This window comes from Eleutherodactylus coqui, chromosome 4 (genome assembly GCF_035609145.1).
Source record: "Eleutherodactylus coqui strain aEleCoq1 chromosome 4, aEleCoq1.hap1, whole genome shotgun sequence".
NCBI lineage: Eukaryota > Metazoa > Chordata > Amphibia > Anura > Eleutherodactylidae > Eleutherodactylus > Eleutherodactylus coqui.
Genome location: NC_089840.1, coordinates 218,846,957 through 218,868,401, shown reverse-complemented (window position 1 = coordinate 218,868,401; position 21,445 = coordinate 218,846,957). Strand labels below are relative to the sequence as shown.

General features: G+C 45.2%; 1 protein-coding gene across 1 annotated transcript in view; it reads right to left on the bottom strand.

The window, feature by feature from the left end:
- The window catches only part of SGMS1 (sphingomyelin synthase 1), a 257,624-nt gene extending 241,396 nt beyond the window's left edge, over positions 1–16,228 (bottom strand). Inside the window, exon 1 of the mRNA XM_066600773.1 lies at positions 16,179–16,228. The gene's annotated coding sequence lies outside the window, so the exon portion shown is untranslated. The remainder of the gene's footprint in view (positions 1–16,178) is intronic.
- Positions 16,229–21,445: the final 5,217 nt, after the last annotated feature.

Genomic DNA, 21,445 nt, shown 5'->3' with positions numbered 1-21,445 from the left:
CTCCTAAGACTTCCTGCAGATGGGAGATTTTGCGCGCAGAAGAATCTGCCGCAGAAACCGCATTCATTAATATCCATTGATTTCAACGGGTTCCTTCAAAGGGAGCATTTTTGCGGTTGCATTTCCGTTGGACGAAAAAAAATTGCTACGTGTTATATATTTGTGATCAATATATATTTACAACTTGCTATATATTTGAAGTTCAATAGGAGTCTATAGAGGTGCACAAACGCTCACCCGTCTGCACGAAATCGCGTGCGTAACCGTGATTTTGCAGTGTTAATTACGAACACCTGCGACTAATTAGGTTTCTAAACCAGTTCAAAATAGGCCTGGCGGCGCAAAAAAGGATGCCTGCCTGCGCAGAAACACTGGCGAGGAGACGTGACTGGGCTCCATTCAGAGCGCAGCGACATCATGCTTTCGCAAAAGTGATTACGTCACAGTTTTCTGCAGGAGGCCTAAGAGCCACATCTTTTATAAGGGCTTATTCACATGAACGAGAAACTTGGGCAAGTTTTGTGCGATGCGATTTGCAGAAAACTCACATCAATGTGAAATTCGTTCTTTTGGATGGATACATATATATATTTACATGAGCAATTTTTTTCCTTGCTGTGAAGAAAATGTTCTACCTTCCCTTTAAAGATGGCTCATATATCAACCTGCTCAGCTCCTCCTGCTCTACAACATGATGCCTGCAGTTTGGACAGTATTTTTCAGTTATGTGTAGTGATCCAGAGTGGCCACTACAGCAATTTGCTAGTCACTTATGCAATCAAGAGTGTATAGACTTTAAGAGGTGGAAAGTGTGTGTATATGCCTTTAAATTGTGAATAATGTGTTAAATTTGTATGTTAATACAATCTACCCTTCATGACTTTGTAGAATACACCCTAACCTTCTCTCATACCTGCCAATCACCCCTAGGTAGTACAGAAATTGGATAGTTAACTTTCCGCTAACCTAGGATTGGTTGAGATAGAAGATATAAAAAGTAGAGAATGGGCGGGGTTAGTGAGTCTTGTCCAGGGGGGTCTGAGATAGGGGAGGAACCAAGAGAACATCTCTACTCATAAATCAGTGCGGTGGGAAGGAAAACATCTCAAGAGTGAGTACCAAGCCAAGTTATTCTGGAGAGTCAGCAGAGAAGAGGGATAGAGATAGAAGAAGAGGAAGAAAAAAACAAAGTATCACTGAAAAGAAACAAATACAAGGAGTTAGAGTCAAGAAGCAAGTAATAGTTTAACCCTTTCCAGTTCAAGCCAGGCAACTAAAGCTTTAATGAATGCTTTAAGTGGACAGGGACTAAGGAAGAGCAAACCCTAAATTCTCAAATCTAATGAAAGTGTTTTCCATATCTCAATTGTCATCAACTGCACAAGTAAATATAATTCAAGTTCATAATCTTCCTTAAAGGGGTTTTCCAGGGAGAATGCTATTGATGACCTATCCTTAGGATAGGTCATCGATAGTTGATCGGCTGGGATCCGTTGCTCGGGACTCCGACTGATCAGCTGAATGGGTGCATGCTGTCAGCGCCGCAAATAGACAGAGGGCTCATTGATTTCAACAAGAGCCGTGTCGGCAGTTACGAGCACCAGCCACTACAGAGAGGTCGGGACAGAGACTTGCGCTGCTTCTGCTCCAACCTCTGCGTATATGCGGCGCTGACAGCATGCGCCCCACTCAGCTGACCGGCTGGGGTCCCGAGCGATTGACCACAGCCCATCAACTATTGATGACCTATCTTAAGGATAGGTCATCAATAACATTCTCCCTGGAAAAACCCCCTTAAATAAAAGTAATTCCAGTTGTGTACTGGATCAACATACCAACCTCTCTCTCTGCCAATAAAGCATTAAAGTATTTTACTAGCGGAAGTCTGCTTCCTGGAGCAGCTTCCCACCATCCACAACATCTGCACTGAGGTACCACACGCTTCAGAGGCCAGGACTACTACCCCTATTTTTGTTTAGTTCTCCAAATTTTTTATATTTTATTATTTTGCTCGGAACGGGTCCCTAGCTGTACACGAGCTGGCGTCATGACAAAACAACATCTTCCCCTACCTGACTCCATGGGTAGTATAGAATAAAAAACTGCCAACATATTTGCAACTGCAGTAATACCAGTCCCAGACCACATCAATCACCTTTTCAGGAGGAGCAGCAGAGACACCGTGACTACCATCTTAATTTACCCTTGCTGCTTAACCTCTCCAAAGTCTGGGACGCTGCACATGAAAAATCCAAAAATGTGATTTTACAATGTAGGCAGACTAAAAAAAAGTTTAAAAAAAATCACTCGGTAATAAATGCTGAATCTATATTATATACAAACTTAAAGAGAAAAGGCTGTTTGGGGGCTGCAGTGGTGGGTATGAATGCAAATAGCATACGTGATATGTGTGCCTAAATATCCCAGCTCCAATACTTGCAGACAGCACAGTGAAGACAAGACTCTAATGTCAATTAGACTTTATTGCACTTTTATGTTCTCAGACTCGCATGCTCTTGGATCTACTTGGTGGAAAGCTTGGCACTTACTCTGATATTATTCTTGGAGGCACTGGTTTCATTCTCTGCCAGCTCGCCCGTACCATCCCTCCTACTTATGGCACATAGCACTTACACTTCATATGTTCACCTCTTATATACAGCTCAAAAGGGGTAATATAGCATTGACTAAACCCTATAAGATATATTTAGGCTGCCTTCATATCTGCACTGGAATCTTCATTTGGAAGTTCCATCGTAGATTTGGCACAAAATACCAGAAGAAATTGCGCTGCATGCAAGACTTTTTCCTTCTTGTAAAATGCCGGGCAGCTGAGTGGAAACCAAATGGGCTTCGCTATAGTTAATGGAGTCCATTCGGCGCGGTTCGGTTCGGCCAGGGGATTCCTCTTTCGTGTTCCAGGAGAAAAACGGAACCCCCGCCGCAGCTGTGAAAGCAGCCTTACAGATATTTTTCAGTCAAAATAGGGATTTGATTGAAGAAGAGACAGTGTCGGCCTCAAGCACACGGCCGTATACCCATGTTGTATCCGTACAGCGCCCGTAGACTGCTAATTTCCATGTGCATCTAGTTTTATATGTAGGGAAACTGAAGCTACCCTTTCTTGCTATGTAATGGAAGTCAATGGCAGACATGGCGTAGAACAGCATACGCCTGGAATCTGTTTTTGGAGATTTTGCATTGGGAAAAAAAAAGAAGTTACCACCGCCACCACCACAACAGCAAATGGCGATTGTGCAGCTCAATGCGCTAAAGAGGAGGTTTCTTTGCAGGGATGCATTTCTGGTAAAATTAAGATTATTTGTTTGTTTGTTTTTTAACGAAAAGTTGCCATTTTTTTATTTACAATACTAGTAAAATTTAGGCCTCTAAAAATATTTAAAAGTAATGATCCCATTTGAGAGCATTGGCATGTAAAAGGATAAGGCAATAAAAAAAAAAAATAACTATGAGCATCTAAGGGGGGCTTCACATGTTACAGTCACAGTCCTGGGTATAAACAGATGATAGGAGAGATCTCTGTATTGTTCCCTAATATATTAAAGCCACCTGCAGACGGGCGGAAATTCCCAGCAGAATTTCCGCCCCTGGACGCCTGCATAGGATTGCATTACAGCACGCAACCCTATGCAGATGGCCGCGGTTTGTCTGCGCGAAATCACGCGCAGCAAACAAACCGCAGCACGTTGTAATTCTATGCGGGGGTCACTCACCGGCCGCCGGCTCCGCTCTGCGCATGAAGAGGATCCGATACATAGTTATTAGGTCGCCCCTCAGCCATCTTTTTTCTAAACTAAATAACCCCAATTTTGAAAACCTCTCTGGGTATTGTAGCCCATCCATTCCATTTATTACTTGAGTTGCCCGCTGTTGTACCCGGTATTGTAGCCCATCCATTCCATTTATTACTTGAGTTGCCCGCTGTTGTACCCGCTCTGTACCGGTGCCCAAAAGTTTACACAATATTCCATGTGTCATCTGTCCAGTGGTTTTCAAAGAGGAAGAACAATGCTCTCATCATGCGCCCCATGACCTCTTTTGATGCACCCCATGATCCTATTTGCCTTGGCAGCAGCTGCCTGACACTGGTTGCTCCAGTTGAGTTTACAGTTAACTAAAATCCCCAAGTCCTCTTCCATGTCAATATAATCTAGTGGTACAACCACTGCAAAAAAAAAAAAAAGGTCAAAAATAAATGATCTTTTCTATTATTTTCCATTTGTAGCTCTGTACAGGCTGAAATACACAATTGTTGCACAAGCAGAACTGAAAATTATATTTCTTGGAAAAGGAGCTCAGTAATAACACTGCTGCGGCATTAAAAAAAGAACTGCACTTCATGACCTCCATTCAGATGCGCACACGCTACAGGTACAATAACACGCCGGCATTCATTCTACAGATTTCCAATTTTTTTTTAGATTCACGTTGGAATGTTTGATTGGTCACATAAATGTCACATAATTAGAAAGCAAAACCTCATATAAAGGACAAATTACACATTACTTGGAAGATATTAGGAAATTGCATGAATTATCACTCCCATCAGGTCCTCCCTCTTTATTCTAAGAAACTTCCCTACAATGATCTTGGAAATTATACTCCCGGTAGTTGCACTGCAGACCCCCTAGATTAGCGATGAGGGATGAATCTGCCAATAGTTCATGTGGCTACAAAACTTTGCAAACTTCAAGTGTGCTCATAACTGTTGTAGCTTCCTGTTCTGAGTTAAAGGAGGAAGAGCTGCTCTGGAGCACAAACTTCTGCTCAAACTGCAATACTGAGCATGCTCCAAGAGCAGAATGGTTAAATAAGGTTAACCACAATGAAATATTCTAGACAAAACAAAGTGGATTGCATAAAAAAATATATATAGACGAGGTGAATACAGCAAAATTATTAACAGGAACGTAATGCCATTAAGGGCAAATCTTTAGTATGGAAGGGTCGACTTTATTAACTGGAGGAAAAATGTATGCAATCCTACGGTTTGGGGACAAAATTTTGTGCAGGGACAAAAAGATGGAGGAGGTATATTATCTGTATGTGATCCTCTTGGTCATCCCTTTATTCCGCAGCTTCAGGCTCCTGTTTTTGGGAGGCCAAGATGTATGCTACCATTTTCTAACTGTGCACTGCTCTGTGATTGACCAACACAGATCACAGGAGCAGCATTGACCAATCACAGGGCAGGTATAGTGCTCCGAAAGTCCTACGACTACCAATAGGTACCACTGCAGGTGATTAGGTAGTCTAAAGATGGCAGTGGCCTTCTAGGCCACCCGAAAACGGAACAGGCAAAAAGGAGGAACGTGTGAGAAAAAAATATATATAAAGTCAGGTAATATGTCCCTCCACCCTCCAGTGAATTGTGTCACTTTAATGGGGTTGCATCCCAAAATAAAGTTATCCCCTATAGTGTGGATAGAGGATAACTCTGAATGAATCGCTGGGACTCACCAATCACTTGAATAGAGGTCCCAAAGGTCCCCATTAGGATACAGGATAACTTTATTTTGTGGGATGACTTCAGTAAAGTAATAATGGGGTCTCTCTACTGTCTGACTAGCCACCAGAAGCACAATAGCAGACTCCAAAACGTCGAGCAGAAGAAAACCCCAACTGGAAGAAAATCCCCATCCAACACAGTTTTTCCCATGCTATAGAAGTAGCAGATTAAGACCTTCAAACCAATAGCGTTCAGAGCCAGGGAACTGTTATGTGGCCCCATATGAATCCCAACAAGGAAAGCGAGCTGGGGCCCGTTGTACAAAGGTCCCTCCGTTCTAGGATTACTGGTGGTCCCAACTGCAGGACCTTCAACGTACATGAAATGATGGAATATCCTAGCAACTTGTTGTCCACTGTATCATAGTATGTGAGGCCAAAAAAAGACATACAGTATGTACATTCAGTTCAGCCTATTAACCCCCAATGTTGATCCAGAAAAAGACAAAAAAAACTAATGGAGGTGGAAGCCAATTTTCCCAATTTAAAAGGAAAAAAATATAATTCCTGACTTCAATCTGGCAATCGGAATAACCCTCGGATCACTGACCCTTTTAAAGCTATTAATGATTGTAATATTGTATCACTCAAGAAAGACATCCAGGCTCCTCTTGTACTCCTTTATCGAATTTGCCATCACCACGTCCTCAGGCAGAGAATTCCATAGTCTCACTGCTCTTACAGTAAAGAACCTCCTGTGTTGGTGTAGAAACCTTCTTTCCTCTAGAAGAGCTTCAGTTTATAACACTGGTAAATGTCTTTAAGATGGAAATCTCCGTTAAATTAATTGGTTGTATGAGGTTAATATAACATCTAAACTGAAGACAGCGCCTCCTTTGTCTAGTATTTCAACAGGTCCCTATTCTCTTAAAGGGCTGAGCTGTAGTACCCCATGTATCGGAAGTCCACGGCACTCAGATATATTACAATCTTTATGATAATTTTGTTCAATGCACAGCGCAATTCATAAACAACTTAGGAGGCACGCGCTCGTCCGCCACGCACCTTTATATCTTCTTGCCCTAGATGTTACTTCAAATAATTCTTGGATGAAGCGAAAGAAACATCCTAGTAATTTAATACTTACAGATCTGCAGGTGATATATAAAATCGTTATTCAGCCATCTATCTGTTGCAAGAATCTATTCTATACCTCCAAGTCCTTTATGAATTGCACTGTGCATTGAATAAAATAAGCACAATGGATATATGCAATATATCCGAGCACCGTGGATTTACTATAGTATATGATTTGTCAATAAAAACAAACCAAGCGCACCCCTAGAAGAAGTCATTTTGCTGCAAAACTCGTCCTGCAGTTACATCTCACGCAGATATGCCAATGATAATAGTTGTGGTGTGATTAGATGAACGGTCTTGTCACCTGAGGCCCTAAAAGTGGTTCCCCCTTAGCCTATAAAAGGGTCAGAGGCTCCTTGTATGTAGTGACCTCTTCTTCCGCTTGTTGACCACTAGATGTCTCTTTGACGAAGAGGAGAGATTTCACCCCGTTACCAGAATCTGAGAGGGGCACATTATTAGAATGTGAGAAGCTGGATGGTCGTATTGACAAATTGCCGGCCACCTGGGCCATTCTGACCAGACTTTTAGGAGGTGTTGGAACCCATGGATGTGTGAGGGCACACAAAGCGATTGGGCTCAGGATGGCCTCGACAAACCACCAATAAAGAGGATCATCTGACAAGCAGCTCCAACTGTTTTGTTGTCCACCATTCAGAGACAGGTGACATCATTTAAGGGCCATGTGTTTGTCGGAATCATTTCCAGGCGCTTGGCTGAAGGACATTTGGTCGGTATTAGTGTACCATGTCTCCACCAGAATTATGGGTGGAGACACGGGTTGGTGGCCCTGAGTTAAAGGGGATGGCCAGGCCACGCCCACAGCATCTAGCTGACATGTCCTCGGCGGTGTCCCATCTCCACTCCCATCCCCCACCGCCAGACCCGCTGTCAGCGTCCATGCCGCCTCTCTCTGGACTTAAGTGTGGTCCTCCCCACTGCCTCCCTCCTTCTCAGCAAGCCATGCTCGCATCTATGCTCCCGTGCCCTGGAGGGTCATAGACAGCCAGGGCTTACCCACCGTGGCCGCAACAGGAGCTGCCACCGCTCTTCCGATTTGCTAGGTTGACCAGGCTGAAGGAGAAGCAGTAGGAGGATAGAGGCTGTACAACAGCCCCTCAGCACCGCAGGCGCTCCTCACATTTCGCCGCTCGAACAGGAGGAGCATGGAGGCAGTACACCGCCAGGAAGGTATGTCTGCAGGAGCCAATCAACAGCTGTACCCCTGACATGGGCATTCCCTGGAACTGAAGCCGGCCAACCCATGTCTCCACCCATACTTCCGGTGGAGACATACTACACTAATAGCCATTTGGTCTCATTTGTCTTCAGCAACAATCCCGGTTTAGCTTGGGCACGGACGATTGCCGAGTTTGTGTCTGGAGACCTAGGGTTGAGCGCCTTAAATTGCCTTTACTATGGAGTGGCACTCTGCCTCCACTGCTGGTGTGATGGTCTGCGGGGCCATCACATACAACAGTTGGTCCCCCCTAGTAGTGGTACGAGGGACAATGACAGCTCAGAGATATGTTCAGCCACATGTGTTCCTCTCATGGCGGCTTCCAGGAGGCATTTTCCAGCAGGATAATGCTCAGCCGCAAACACAAGGTGGTCACAGGAATGTCCCCACAACATTGTCACACTTCCGATTGGGACGCCAACTTCAACAGCCTACAAGTTTGTACGATTTAGAGGCTTGGTTACAGCAAATGTGAACTGATATGTCGCAGGAACCTGAAGGCCTCCATGCCGCCTTTATCAAATCTTGTACCCAAGTTATAGGCAGTGCAACAGGATACTAAAACCTCCCTTCAAGTGTTCAGTTTTTTTGCAATAAATTACCCTTTTGCTCTGATATTGTAATCACTTATCAACGTTACAATCACACAAGGAAAGCTTCCAACAACTTCTTCTAGGGGAGGGATTGTTTTTTTTTTTGTTTTGTTTTTTACAACAAGTGCATTTATTCACAGAGGTCACTGTGCAGGGAGGGGAAGGAGGTGAGCTGTGACCACCCTTTGAGACTTTGTGGATGAAGTGTTGTCTATACTGAGGTGCCATCTTTCATTGTGATCCTGCCTGTGATGACTTCTAAAATCTCTACAAAATGGGAAGTGTCAGACTATTATTAACCATCACGGGCAGATTAAAAACTGTAGTGTTTTAGTTTGTTTTTTTCACAATTCACACCGCTACATCAAAAATTTTAATTCTTAAAAAATACATATGTTTAGCATTGATTTCTACATGAGGCCATTTTCCCTTTAAGTGTATAAGGTATGAGTGCTTTCCCATCATGACTGCTCAGAGTGCAGCTCACGAGCTCGCTGTCAGCTCAGGCGTCACATTCACTCGCTATCAAATCAGGATGTGTGCATAGTGTACGCCTCGGTGTAACCAATCTGTAATCTATGCCCAGCGCTCTCCTCCTCCTCTGGACAGCGGCCAACCTCACCACAGTACCAGGAGCGGCTGCCAGGATGCCTCCCTAGAGATGGCCGGATGAATGCATGAAAGATGGCTTGTAAGTACACAACAGTCCCCGGCTTGTAGACACAGTGTATACAGGCAGCTCAGTATCACCATACTGTACCCGGCATCCATAGCGGGTCACAACTAATACAATACATCATTAGCAATGGATGACATAGCAAACATGCAAAAACTTTCAATATACACAAATGTAACTTCTGTAGAAAAGTCTCCAAAATTCCTTAAAAAAGAGAAGTGAGGCTGTTCATACACATTAATAGATTTCTATAGTAGAACTAAGGCCGGGCTCACAGGACCGGGTCGGATTAGGAACGCAGCGGATTCCGGATGTGAGCCCAGCCGGTGACCCTATGTACCTCATATAGCTGTACTGCGGATGGCCACGGCAACGTAGAGGCAGTCATGCGCAGTACTTTTTTTGGGGGGGGGGGGGGGGAGGGTTCGATGATGGAGTACGCCTTTCGTATCTGCGAGTGTAAAGGAAAAATTGAAAACACATGGCTTTCAATGCCCGCGTTTTACCGCAATACGTGAAACCACTGCGTAATTCCGTTTTAAAAATAACCCAGCTAAAACTCATTAGCCATTTCAATCGGCACTTTTTTTTGCCATGAGCAAATAAACATGTCCTCCTCCGGAAGCTCCGCTGCACTTTTTTATAGTCTTCAGCTGCCACTTCCTGGTTAAAGGGTTCATAGGTCCCGCCTCCAGGAAGCGCTGGATTTGATTGGTCTTTCAGCCCTGCAGCTCAGCCAATCAATGCAGCGCTCGATGAACCAATCATAGCCATTGCATTGAATGGCTGGGATTACAACCATGTGCGGCAGAACTTCGGGAGGAGACGTGCAGCGGAGCGGACAGCGCATGTTAGCTAATGTATTGTTTTTTATTTTAGGGGAAAATTTTGGGCTTTCTGCTGTTCAAGTTAAATCGCACTGGATGGAAACCTTGATTTTGTGCGATGCAAGACAAAATAAGGCTTTATATGGAACCACGGGCTACAAAAATCGCGGCAGTATAGCATCCCGCAATTTTTTTTCCCGCAAGATAGCGGCAGTGAAAACATTCCTAACATGAAGGAACTCATAAGAAAGCATGGGCTTCACATACATGCAATTTGTAGCGCTGTCACATCGCGAGAAAACCGTGCGACTTTGTAGCTCGTATGAAAGCGGCCTGATTGTTCAGTTTAAACAGCCCTCCATCAGTCGTCTCATTCACTATATACGGTGAATGTGACGACTGAACGATTTCTTATTTGAACGTGCCAACCAGGTCTCTGCCGGTATAAACAAGCTGCCAGAACGAGTCAGCGCTGACATCATTCGTGCGTTCCAATGAAAAATCGGCTCTACGAAACAGACCCTTACCTATATTCAGGGTGCTGAATCAAAACATGGCAACCAATACTGTCCATCGGCAAGATAATGAAGTTCAAGACACCATAAGGACATTCACTATTGCGCCATTGTATTACAGTATATTGGCCAGTAGAACAATGGGCCTCATTTATCAGCACGGTCTGAGGCCTCCGTCACAAAGCGTATTAAGTGGTGAATAGAGCCATTGATCTCAATGGGTTCATTCACAGCTGCAGATTTTTCACGCAGCAGGTCCTACCTTGGTGCGGATTATGCACCATAATAGCCCATTTAAATCAATGAAAATTTGCGCCTTTTTTTTACCTAAGTGAAAACGCAAGGCAACGCGTTATTTTGGCCCATGAATACGCTGCATGTCCACAGACTGAAATACACATATGTATTCAGTGGGAGGTTTCGGCGCAAATCCAGCACAAAATACCGGAAGGAACAGCGCTGCATTTAGCACTTTTTCATCCGGTAAAACCCAGGCAGCTGAGTGGAAACCAAAACAGACTCCATTATAGTCACCAGGATCTGTTCAGCGCCATCATGAGACGGACCCATACGGCGGTGGGGATTCGCCTTTCCTGCTCGGACCAGGAGAACAGAACCCCAGATGCGGATGTGAAAGCAGCCTAAAGCCGCTCTCACACAGGACGCTTTTTACCCCAATTAGCGTGTAGTCCTGATCGCCACGCTAACCGTGGTACAATATTGCCATTGATTTCAATGGGGCCTCGCAGACCAGCGCTCAAAAGCGGTGTAAGAAACGCTGCGATTTTCAAGCACGGTCTGCTCCATTTTTGCGTGTTTTAGTGCACCTCATCACAGTGAAGTGGTGCGTTCAACGCTGTAACATACGTTTGAAACTGACATGCAAAATTGTGGTACGATGCCGCAGTTTCGCATGGCGTTTTCTGTACGCATGTGTGAGAGCAGCCTAAGAAATACAAAAATTTTGTCCAGAAAAAATAAAAAACATTTGTTTTTGTAAAAGTGATTTTGAACAAGCAACAACCACTGAATGCGCCGTATGGTCTCTCAGACATACATGTATAAAGCGACAACATTCTGTCCCAGTACGGGAGGAGAGCGCTATAACACTGCAGTTCTCCGCCAGCTGCCATTTCCAGCCATCCAAGATGGCGGACAATCTCCAGTCGACCTAATCCCTATAGTACATTAGTAGTGTTAAAGCGCCAATATGCCATACCTGCTGATTGCTCTGTGATTGGCTAGCTCTGATCATGTAAGTAGCGCCGAGCAGTGTATTAGGTAGGTAGAAAATTGTGGTGGCCATCTAGGCCACCAAACCCAAAGTCAGGGGACCGAGGGATCGGAGGAACACATCTCCCTCCTGCTCAGGAAGAGAGGTTGCAGGACGTACGCGCTGTCAGCAAATCCGAGCGAACGCCCAAAGCGAGGACCTGCCGCGATTTCTTCCCATACCGCGATGTGATGCGGCAGAAAAAGAAATATCGCTCACCTATGACCCCATTCAAAAGATTCTCAGCTGCATGAAAAAGCCCCTAGGCCGGTATCACACGGGCGTAAACGCTTTTGTGCAATAGGTGTTGCGTTGTTATGCGCACCTTTGCGTGTTTCACTGTGCTTTTTGCACATACATATCGTGATAGTTGCGCGTGCAAAAAAACCCATGCGAGCGCGCTCCCACGTATTTCAACGGGCAATTAAGTTACATTAGTTTTCTATGTGCCGTGTCCGTGCACAATACGCACAAAAATAGAACATCAAGCAGAATTTATTTTTTTTGCACAAACGAAATGTGTGTGCAAAATACGCTCATGTGAATGAACCCACTGAAATGCGCAAATGTGTGAATAAACCCTTAGACTAGATTGGCTTAAATTGCGCAAAATTTACCACAATGGCTCTACGGAGTGATAAATCTGTCACTGTTTATCTAACGTTATACTATCCATTAAGCTATTTGGCTTAGTTTACACCAAAAAAAAAAAGGAAATCAAAATTTGGGGCAATTTTATGGAATTTGTGTATTTTCAACAGTAAATCTGTTCAAAATAGACATTATACTGGGCCTCATTTACCAAAGCGGTCCCTCCTGCCCAGCAACCAATCACAACTCAGCTTTCATTTCTTAAGCTGCTCTGGGAAAATAAAAGCTGTGCTGTGATTGGTTGCTAGGGGCAACAAGGACATCTTCCTGGTAGACAGTTTTGAGAAATGAGGCTCTATATTAAAAAGTCTACTTAATATGGCTGGAAAATCTCTGATTTATCTTCAGAAAGTCAATAAAAACGGGACACTGATGTTTTCTAAAGGAGTGCCGATCGCGGACAGCAGACATGTTTCCATGCGTTATAGCGTCCACAGGTGGGTATACAAAGGAAGCCCCACGTACACCTCATACCGGCCCTTCATCATCACAGTTGGCACCATGAAAAGTGACACTGCAACCAATCAGGATTCAGCTTTTCTTTCTCCGGCACCACTCAGAAAATAAAAGCTGAATTCTGACTGGTTGCTATTAGCAACCAAGCTGAAGGGCCATCATACGCGAGCTGCACGTGTAACTGGACCGGGCAGGCCGTCTGCTAAAGGCCCCAGTGTAGTTAATAAGCACAATACGTAAAGGCTTCAATCAGCTTTATTCACAATAGCAGCGAGAACACTTCTATATGGCTTCACACTCCTTCCCAAGAACTATCAGTACAACTGCGCGGACTGAGCCCAGGCCAGTACATAACGATGTACGACTGATAAGGAGCCTTCAGAGCCATAGATGTCGAGTACCGTATATGGCGCCAAAATGCTCAGATGTTCTGGGATCGTTGGGAAATATTTGTACATTATAACACTGTAATCAAACGGGTATATCACTATGGAGAAAAACGAGCGCGTGAAGAAAGTGAGTGGGGGTGATAATGGCGATTACACGGTCAACTGTGCTTACTACAGGGGGCTCTTTGGCAGCACTCTACATGCATCACCCCTGGTCCCAGGGTATGTGGGCAGGGGTTGTCTAAACTATTCATGGCCTATCCTCAGGATAAATCATCAAGAGTAGATGGACGGGGGTCCGTTGTCCGAGCCCCCTGATGATCAGCCGTTTACCAGGACAGCGTCTGAATGAGGCCTAATGAAGTTGTCTAATTTAAGCGGTTGTAAACTATTAATGGCCTATCCTCAGGAAAAGTCATCAAAAATAGATTGGCAAAAGCCCGTTAACCGGGCCCCCTGTTGTTCAGCAAGCAAGTACGCTGGTGTACTGAGCTGATTTCTGCAGGAAGCAGACAGTTCCGTTCTTACTGTAGTGGCCAGGCTTGGTATTGCAGACCACGTTCCAATTGAAACAAATGGGAATTTTGCCTGCAAAACCAAGCCTGGCCACTGCAATTAGAATAGAGCTGTCTGCTTCCTGCAGAAATCAGCTCAGTATACCAGAGTACTTTCCTGCTGAACAACAGGGGGCCCAGTTAACGGACTTCTGCCAATCAAGTATTGAGGACTTATCCTGAGGATAGGCCATTAATAGTTTACAACCGCTTAAATTAGATAACTTCATTAGGCCTCATTCAAACGGACAGGTGCAACTTGCATCGGCAGCACAGGGTCATCCTAGCCATGTGCGTAATAGTGGACATCGCATGCCCTACTCTCATCCATGAAACGGACCAAAACAGGACATGCTGCGATTTTTGTCTTCACACAGTCCATGTGAAAACTGACACACGTGTATAGCCTAACAGTTTATAACGGTCCGTGTGCCGGCCGTCAAATATACAGACAGCACACAGATGCCATACAAACGGGCCCTTGTTGTGTTTCCAGAAACAGTGCCACATCTATCCACGGACTGTGTCTGGTACCGCATCTCAACCCCAGGCAAGTGAGCTGTAATACCAGACACAGCCTGTGGACAGATGTGGCCCTGTTTATAGAAACACAGCATTCCCTTTTTTGCTAATCCCTTAAAGGGGATGTTCACACGCAGCATATTACTTGAAAATTTTTTCAAAACTATCCCATTCATCTAAATGAGCCGCGCAGAAACTCACTAGAGAAACAGCGCCATTTAGATATATGGGACCGACTGTGAAGTCACCACAACACACCCAGGTTGTTTTATGACGTACCAACTACTTCACCCCCGGATTCACCCTGCCTGGTCATTGAAGTACCCAATGCCAAGGACATAAGTGGGCAGAAGCGTCAACATTACATAACTGTTGCTTATCAACTTCCTTCAGGAAGTCAAGACCAAGGCCGGGTTCACACGAACGTATGTGTATTAGCACCGCGGTTTTCTCATCGTGCGTTGTGTATTTGCGTGCGCAGCTGTGTTTTTTTTTCAGTTTTTTTACTTTTTGCACGCACAAAAAAGCACGCACTGATGCTATAAGCCACTGAAATGGCCAATTAGATTAACGAGTTCAAGATGTGTTTTCTCCCTGCGCAAATGCGCAGAAAAGTAGATCATACTGCATTTTTTTTGCACGCCGATATTACGCATGTGAATGAACCCGTTGAGATCAATAGGTTCTATACGCTGCGTATAACACGCCGAAATATATTTGTGTGAATCCAGCCCTAGCGCGGCTTCACACGGGTGTATCTGCGCATGCAATACACAGTGAGTAAAACCGACTGATGCCAATCTCCCCCTTAGAAGTCAATGGGGGCGCACAAATGTGCACTCAATACGCCAGCAGTTGTGTGAAAAACAACGCAATTCCGACTAAATAGCCAATTCAATCGCTGCATGCGATTGTTGCACGCAAATGAACATGCCCGGCGGGTGTAAAAAGTACACCGATACGCGTGCAAAAAACCCCTAATTCCCGGAGCAAATACGTTGCGCTCAGTCGCACGCAGCTGCACTTACGCTCTTGTGAAGGAGCCCCTAGGTCAGATTCCCACAGGCGTATGCACATTTACACTCGCATTTGCGCATCGGACGTTACGTTTTTGGCCACTTAGTGGAATTAATTCCATTTTCCTGTAAAATAAAACATGCCCAATATTTTTTTTGCACGACGGAATTGCGCATGGCAAATACGCGCATGTGAACGAATGCATTGAAATCACGTATATAGCATGCAAACACTTGCATGTGAACCCAGCCTTAATATAAAGACGTCAGTAACTGCCACACGGGTGGGCACACCACACGTACCCCCTCCGCAGCCGCACAGGGTTCCAGAATATAGGGGGCTCTTAAGGGAATGTTCAAGTGTCACCATTCCTGCTGGATTACAAGGGGGCGCTGTACATAGAGCCATCGCCAGTGAGGGGACCAGATTATGTTCCTTCCATCTACCACCCACCGTGCCACCATCATGCCACCTGTCACTTGTACTCTTCAAGAAGAGTTTCCCAAAACTAAGAAAAGTTTTCCCCCTTTCCAGCACAACACAATCTCATCACAGATGGCAGGGAGTCTATAGGCGACCGCTTCGTTGGTTTGTAGATCTCATGCCCCTTCCACCCTGGGCACAGTGCATGGCACCAATCCTGGCAGCTTTATCACAACTCATCTGTCCAGCAGGGCTGTTGCCATCTGCTCCTGGCACTGGCATCACCCCAAAACTGGGGTACTAATTAGTTGTCTGCTCTGGCATGGCACTGATGTGCCCCCAGCATGTACCCACCACACATTGGCATTGGCTGCTATCATCACCCATCTCATCAGCTGCAGACACCAGTCTGGGACATGGTTTGGTTACTCACTTGTGCCAGCAGCAGCTGCAGAGGACTGGCGGCCGGTGATGCCCAGCGGGTGGATGGATGGATGGATGGATGCAGGTGCCAGGCTTTCCTGCTGGGTGGGTCACTTGGAGGGTCGCTCCCCGGAGTGTTGGGTGGAGGGAGGGCGGCTGTGATCTCTCCTGCCCACAATTCACAGCGTTACTATCAAACTGGGAGACTCCGTGATGACAGCAAGAGCAGAGCCGAGCAGAACCATTCCTGCCTGGAAAAGTCTGGCGCCACCTACTGACCAGCCGCCTCTACTACACTCCGCTAATGAATTCAACAGCACAGACATTCCTGCTGGGAAAAGTCTGCTGCCACCCAGTGGCCATGTCGTAGAATGACAAGTAATGTACGTGCAGCGTAGACGGTGGGAGGGAGTGGAGAGCGACACAAGCCATCTGGATGGACGTTGCAGCAGGCTGGGGGCTCTTCAGAAGGGCTTGTGGACTTTGGCTGTATGATGGAAGCAGCCTTCTGATGTTGCCCCTTGTGTACAGCTTAATTGGCTTCTATTGATACCCATGAATGATCTGATGGTGCAAACTGTCCACTAAATAGTACTGCTAAAATACACCTTCCTAGCAAAAGTAACGAGCTAGAATCAGAAGTACTATTTATTTCCATATGTTAATACTTAGTGAGGCTCCTTTGGCTTTAATGACATTGGATATTCTCCATGACATACTTTCTACTAACGTCTGATACATTACAGCTGGTATTTCCCTCCATGCATCCTGCAAACATCTAGCGAAGTTCCCAGAAGAGGCATCGGCCGGTCTATAATGATACTAGGAGAATCATCATGGAGTGACGGATCACATAACTCTATCTTCACGTACCTGTGTGTGGAGGAGCCTGGGGAACGCCTTCTGCCTGTAGTTTTTATTGGTACCCTTTTTAGGGTACAGATAATGCATTGCCAAACTTTATTTTTTTGGAGGGCAGGGAGAGAAAACATCATTTCTGCTATTGCTTGTTTTTGGTTTTTTTTTTACTGCGTTCATCATGCACTATAAATGACATCATACATTTGTTTCTGCTAGCTGGTGCAATTACAACGATACCAAAATTATTTTTTTAGGCTTTTTCCACAATAAAACCCTTTTTTTTTTTTTTTAAAGAAATGACTTGTTTTCTACATCGTTGAATTCAAAGTACCATAATCTTTATTTTTCCAAGGATGAAGTTCTGTGAGGCCTTTTTTTTTTTTTTTTTTTTGTGGCGATCTGTAGTTTATATTTGTAACATTTTGGGGTACATACAGCTTTTTTGATTACTTTTAGAGATGAGTGAGCGTATTCTTTTCGGACGAGCAGGCATGTACTCGAAAATGGCGATGCTCGAGTGATTTGCCTTAACAAGTACGCTCGCTCATCTCTAATCACTTTTATTGCTTTTTTTTGAGAGGCAGAATAAGCATTGTTCATTTTTTAAATTTTTGGCATGAAGGATAAATAGTGCGTTCAATTCATTGAATGGGTTGTTATGGATACGATACCAAATATGTGGCATTTTTTAATTTAAAAATTTTATTTTATACAAATAGTGTAATGTGCAGGAAAAGGGGGTTTATTGTAATTTTTTACATTTTTTTATGTCCCTGTAGGGGACTTGGACCTTAACATCTATGATTGCTACAATAATGCACTGCAGTGCCTTATCGTTTAAAATAGTGATTATAGGCAATGGCAAACCAGGACACCAGTATTTGGATCCGGTTGCCCATCGTGCCTCGGTGATTACATCCTCTGTGAACCCTTTACATGTCACGATCTACATAGATCGCGGCATGTAGGGGGTTAACAGTGGAGACTGATGTTTCCATCAATCTCTGTGTTGCAGTGGGAAGCTGGCAACCCACACGATGGACGTTTACGTCATGGTGTGTTAAGAACCCCTCAGCCAGGACATAAACTTACATCTTATAGTGTTAAGAGGTTTAGTAGCACCAGTTGCCACTGTACTGGGACCACTTCCTGAGTGAACGCCTGGGGAACCTGCAGCGAAGCCTACATTCCAACTGTTGGGGTTAAATGAGGAATACCAAGGTTCCTCATAAATTGGCTCCGTGGAGCGACAATCTGCCAATCCTGACAGTGATAGCACCAGAAATAGTGCCATAAAGGCCTCCACATCTACTGAACACTCCCTAAATAGTTACACCACAGCCTCCAAAATAATAGTACTGCACAATGCTGAACCAAAGTCGCCAGATAACGGTGCTATATAGTTTTGACATAAATCACACCATAAAGTTCCAAAATAATAATACCAACTGGTGTATAAATAATACTGCCATACAGTGGATAACACAGTGCCAAATACAGCCTAAAACAGTGTAACATAACAGCGATACTTAAAAATGTGAATCACAAAAAACCATAGGCTTCCCTGACTCTCGGATTGGGCAGCTTTCCCTTAGTTTCTGGCATGGGTCCCAGACAGAATAGCACAGCTCTACTCCGACTGGCACAAATGCTGGAAAAGAACAAAAAGCTGCTAAAACTGGGACCTCATTGGTCTCCATTTCAACAGTGGAAGCCAAGGGATTCAGACGGAACCATGGGCTGTAGTGATAAATGAGATGTGTGTGCCCCATAGAACCTGCCATATCAGTACCCAGTTCCCAACATAATGTTCACCTGTTCGATGGGGGTAATGCAACACGCGGGTCCTGTGTGCTGCACAAAGACACGTAATTTGCATGATTTTCATGGCCGTGTAAGACCTAAGAGCAAAGTGAATGAAAGGGCTACAAACCCCTCCTCACAGGGCAGTTGGAGATAATGTCACCTACGTGACCATGAACCATGTATCTGATTCTTGCTACACTGTGCTTCTGTACCAAAAGGGTAGCTACAGCTTCTTGTGGAAGATTACCATTGAAAAAATGTCAATGGGTCTTTCTACCAGCAGAAGGCAAAGGAGAGGGAGAGAAGAAAAAAAGAGCCTAGCTTGTGATATGGATGGGCATGGAGGCTCTAGTACCCTGTTGTACTGCCTCTAGCTTGGATACAAGATGTGATACGGGGGCATGGAGGCTCTAGTACCCTGTTGTACCGCCTCTAGCTTGGATACAAGATGTGATACGGGCAGCAAGGAGGCTCTAGTACCCTGTTGTACCGCCTCTAACTTGGATACAAGATGTGATACAGGTGGGCATGGAGGCTCTAGTACCCTGTTGTACTGCCTCTAGCTTGGATGTAAGATGTAATGCGGGAGGGCATGGAGGCTTTAGTACCCTGTTGTACCGCCTCTAACTTGGATACAAGATGTGATACAGGTGGGCATTGAGGCTCTTGTACCCTGTTGTACTGCTTCTAGCTTGGATGTAAGATGTAATACGGGCGGGCATGGGGGCTCTTGTACCTTGTTGTACCATCTCTAGCTTGGATGTAAGATGTGATGCAGGAGGGCATGGAGGCTTTAGTACCCTATTGTACCATCTCTAGCTTGGATACCAGATGTCATACGCACAGGCATGAAGGCTCTAGTACCCTGTTGGGCAGCCTCTAACTTGGATACAATATGCGATACGGGCAGGCTGGGCAAAACACATCTGGAACTCAGACTAATTAGCCATTTCAAATCAGTGCCTATTTTTCAGCATTTGCACGCTACTTTTTTGCGTGACTGAAATGTGCAGGAAAATAAAAGCATGTGAAAGAACCTGTTAAAATAATGGGTTCTATTCTTTGCAAATCATGCACACAGCTTTTGTGAGCGCAAATATGTTCTTGTGAAGCCGGCCTTAGACATTATACTAGGCCTCATTTACCAAAACTGATCAAAGAAAGTACAGTAAAATACACCGATGCGCTCACCAAAAAGCATTGTTTGTTACGCAACACAGGTGCAGTCATGCGTGCCTATACATATAAGCTTGTGTAACTACAGCCAAACTGTGCATTTCTTATAGGGTTATATTTTTTTCCCCCATTATTTGCCACAGTTCCCCTCTAGGCCTCATTTTGTTCCATGGTTTTAGTCTATTATAAAATTCTTTTAATTCCAGTAAAAATTATAGTTTAAAAAAAAAAAAAAAAAACACTTCAGGTCACTCAGATGATACTATATACGAAGACTTCCTTGATTCCCCCACCCGCCCATCATCATTGCATGTCTGCCAGTCTTATCACTTCCATAGTTACTGTATATTTTTGTGCCTACATGACATGGAAAGCCATTCCTACACTAAGGCCCAATGTCCACGGGTAAATATTAATTGTAGAATCCACACAGGGCCCCGGCACGGATGATCCGCAATTCAAGTCACCAACAGGGAGACATGGGCAGCTGCAGCTTAATTAAAGCATGCAGATTTGTTTTGCAAACCTTCTGGTCCAGAAAAACAAATCGCAGCATGCTCCACTTTGCTGCAGTTCCTGCACGGACAGCTTCCATTGAAGTCAATGGAAGCCACCCAATTCAATTGCGGACAGGCCGCAGATTCCACAGAAAAGCAGGAGATTTACAAACAAAATAAATAAATCTGTACTGCGTATGTGCAGCAGCACACCAGATGGCGTTTCAGCACACATCCACAGTGAAGACCCAGACAGATAAGCAGGGTCCTCGGCCGCGGGCTGGGTCAGATGCCGCTGTGAGCTCCCGCATGCAGAATCCGACCCGCCTGTGGACATGAGACTTAGGCCTCCTTCCCACGAACGGATTTCCGCCGCGTAATTCGCGGCGAAAATCCGCTGCGTTGCCCGCAACTATTAGGTTCTATTGAACCTAATAGCACAATGCTCACGATGCGTAATTCCAGCGCGGAATTACGCACCGCGATTTCTCCCGTCCTCACCCGCAGCATGCTCTATTTTCTGCGGGTGAGGACGGGCTGTACGCACTGACGGCTTCCATTGCAGTCAATGGAAGCCGTCCGTTCACGCTATCTCCCGCTGTAACCAGCGGGAGATAGCGTGAAAAAACGCTTTCCCGCCCACCGCCGCGCGTCATCTGACGCCAAATGACGCGGCCGGCCGCGTCACGTGACACGGCCGGCCGCGTCACGTGACACGCTCGGTGACGCGGCGGTGGTGGGCGGTGACGGTCGGTGACGCGGCGGTGGTGGGCGGGGAAGCGATTTCACGCTATCTCCCGCAGGTAAGTATAGGGGCTCTGGGGGGCGCCGTGACGGGCTTCACTGCGTAATATTACGCGGCGGACCCCGTCACGCTCGTGGGAAGGAGGCCTTAAGGTAGGAAAGCTCACGTTGATTCCAGTCTACATACCTCAGT